Source organism: Mesoplodon mirus, assembly GCF_964341445.2.
Source record: "Mesoplodon mirus genome assembly, chromosome: 11".
Taxonomy (NCBI): domain Eukaryota; kingdom Metazoa; phylum Chordata; class Mammalia; order Artiodactyla; family Ziphiidae; genus Mesoplodon; species Mesoplodon mirus.
The window spans coordinates 80,041,134-80,044,802 of NC_138987.1; positions in this window are offsets into that span (position 1 = coordinate 80,041,134).

Genomic DNA, 3,669 nt, shown 5'->3' on the forward strand with positions numbered 1-3,669 from the left:
AGACTCTATCACCCCCATTGTTACTAGAGAGCAGTATCTCCTATCATCAGGCCAACCCTCAGAACACAGTGACCACTAAGCTTCTCAACAATGCTGGTGTCCCTCAGGTAGAAATTAGCTTCAGCCTTTCCCTTGGAAAGCTCTTGGACATGAATTCTACCATAGAGTGCCACCCTCCTCCCTGCAACCCTGAAGCAGGGGTCAAAGCTTTATGATACACTACCAAATGTAAAATAGATAGCTGGTGGGAGGCAGCCGCATAGCACAGGGAAATCAGCTCGGTGCTTTGTGACCACCTAGAGGGGTGGGATAGGGAGGGTGGGAGGGAGGGAGATGCAAGAGGGAAGAGATATGGGGATATATGTATATGTGTAGCTGATTCATTTTGTTATAAAGCAGAAACTAACACACCATTGTAAAGCAATTATACTCCAATAACGATGTTTAAAAAAAAAAGTTTTATGAAACCTCACTTATGTCAGTCTTACTCTATTCAAGCTGCTATAATGGAATACCACAAACTGGATGGCTTATAAACAACATAGACTTATTTCTCACAGGCTGGGAAGTCCAAGATCAAGACACCAGCACGGTTGGGTCCTGATGCGAGCCCACTTCCAGCTGTCTTTTTTTTGTGTCCTCACATGGCAGAAGGGAGTAAGGAAGCTCTCTGGGGTCTCCTTTACAAGGGCACTAATCCCATTTGTAAGGGCTCTGCCCTCATGATCTAATCACCTCCAAATACTATCACATAACTAATCTATTTATATAATTAAATAGAGAAAAAAATTACTCCTATAATATGCCACAAAAGTATTTGATAAAATTCAACATTCATCACTGATAAAAAATAACTTTAAAAAATATTTTTACAAAATAACTCTCCCAACCAACCTGATTTATATATATATATATAATATATGTCTCAGAGGTTTAATTTTAAGAGTGCAGAATTAACTTAGCATACTTTATTTTTCTCCTCCCCAAAAGATTTTTTGTTCTTGCTTTGTTTTTTACATAAATCACCAATATGGTGTCTCAGCCAGTGATCCTTGGAAAACAGAGCCCAAGGCAAAGCTTACTAGCACATTGTTGAGGGATATAATCCTTAAGTCACAAGAGTAAGCAAGGCAGGTAAGGGGGAAATAAATGTAAGATGGTGCATTGCCAAACTGGCCACAGCTTCACAAGAAAGCACAACCAACTGCATCATCAAATAGGACATATCGAGAGAGGACTGAGGGCACCACTGTTCCTAGGAACAGCTCCTCTTTCCCATCTTATGTCTCTCACTAGGTCCAAGTCAGCCACAAGAGTATTAATGTTCCCTCCCCCACCCACCCACATTTCTAGGCTCTGTTACCCAGCCCTGCGGGAACAACAGCTGAGGAAGTGAGATCCTGTACTCTGAAGCCTTATATCTCCTCTGAATCAGGAAGAATAAGAACATCTCTGGATCAATGGCAGCAGGGACAAGGGTGATTGTGCCAAAGCCTGGACTTCATCCAAAGCAGGCTTAGACAGTCGGCAGTGTTAGGAGACAAGGTGGCAGTGGCAGCCACAAGGGCTCCCCATTGAGCAAATGGATGAAGCCCAGGTGGCAGGTGGAGATGAACAAATCTAGGGAGGTAAATAAATGGGTACATAGGAAAAATAAAAAAGACCAAAAATAAGTTAGAATCTGAAAACCAAATAGATTAATGGTATCTCACTCAGCAGACTAAGGATAGCCAAACCCTAAGTGGGAAATGTGGGAAGCCGAATAAACAAACCACTGGGTCAAACTGATACCCTGAGACAGCTAGGAAAGATGTAGGCAATGCCCACCTCCTTTCCAGTGTGATTTTCCTGGCCACCCCATCACCTTCCTTGCTGTCATCAAGGGAGAAAACTCCTGAGAAACAATTTTATTCACAACACAGAGTTCTTTAAAAGCTCAAGAACTAATATCACTCATTCCTCCTGTAATTGGATTGAAAGTTAATGATGGGAAAGGGGGAGCAGCAAGAAGGATTGAGTGAAAATTCTTTGAAAAACAATTAAATTCTTAAATCCCCTCTCCCACTCCAAGCTGTTGGATGAGTGTTCCATCCCCTTCTTAGAAGTCTTGAGATTTAATCTCTGAAGAGGGTAAAATAAAGGATTTCTCAACTGGGGAGTACAGTTGAACAGTGAGCTATCATACTAAAATTAGAGGGCTAATTGACTTAAGCATATTGAATGCCAAATACTGACATTGCTGGTACCTACCCAAGTCCCAGCATAGTTTCCAGAAGGCTTGTAGCCTGTCCTCTACCTTCCAGGCAGGAGATTAAGATTCTTCCCTGGCAAACCTGGCAAAGTCCAAGATAACATCCAAGTTCCTCAACAATGGCCTGACTACCCTAATAGTGAAACTCAGTGTCAATAAACCCCACCCATATGCTCAGAAGTTCTAAATAGTTTTTTAATCCCTCACTCTTAATCATGAATAGATAGGCTACTATTATGAAATATCTGACTTCTAACATTGAAAATGAAAACTAAGAGAAGAAAAAAATAACAAGTTGGGAAAAAGAGACTAAGATTTTTTTAATATTCAAAAATCTATCATTATTATCCCCAGAGAGATCAATGATCTTGCATCCATAATGAATGAAAAGGGTAATCTTAAAAAAAAAAGAAAAAGAATATTCAGAAGGGAAAGAAATAGAGAAATTAGGGGAGAGGAAAATAACAATAAAATAATTAGAGAAAATTTCCCAGATGAGACAGACATGAGTTTTCAGATTAAATGAATTCATTAAATCCCCAACAGAGTGGGCAAAATAGATCCACACCAAGGTACAGTGTGGTAAAATTTCTGAATATTGAGGACAAAAGGAAATTTCTAAAAGATTCCAGAGATTTTTTTTAAAGACAAACTACAAGGGATAAGAAATCAAAATGGCTTTGAATTCGTAGCAACAATACCGATACAATAAGACATGGAAGTAAGGCCTCCAACATTCTGAAGGAAAATAATTTTAGCCCATACTTCTATACAGAGGTGAACTATCAATCAAATGGAAGCATGGAGTAAAGAATATTTTTTCAGATGTGAGAACTCAAAAATTTTACTTTTTCACATAAGCTTTTTCAGGATGGTCTTCGAAATTGTGTTCTACCAAAATTAACAAAGAAAAGATATACATGGAGCACAGAAAACAGAAGAACCCATACTAGAAAGGCAAAGGAAACCTCTAGAATGATGGTGAAGGTAAATTCCAGAATGAATGTTGTATGCTAGGGACAGCAAACAACCAGGACACATTAGGCTGGAAAATACGTGGCCAAGGAAAGGGCACACATGTATAGCTACTCTTTCTGCCAGACTGAAAAAAAAAAAAGTGAATTTCAATGGTACAGTGACAACCACATGACTAAGACTAACTGATAAAACAATAAAGAATTATGTTCTAAAAAATGATTACACAGAAATCTCATATCTTTCTTTTAACTAACATTCTGGTAAATGCCTCATGGTCTCTATAGCCCACAATGTAGAAGAAAGAAAAGATCTGCTTGAATAAGAATTCTACTATCTGGAATTGTCTGGCAGTCCAGTGGTTAAGACTTGGTGCTTTCACTGCCATAGGCCCAGGTTCGATCCCTGGTAGGGGAACTAAGATCCCACAAGCCACACAGTGC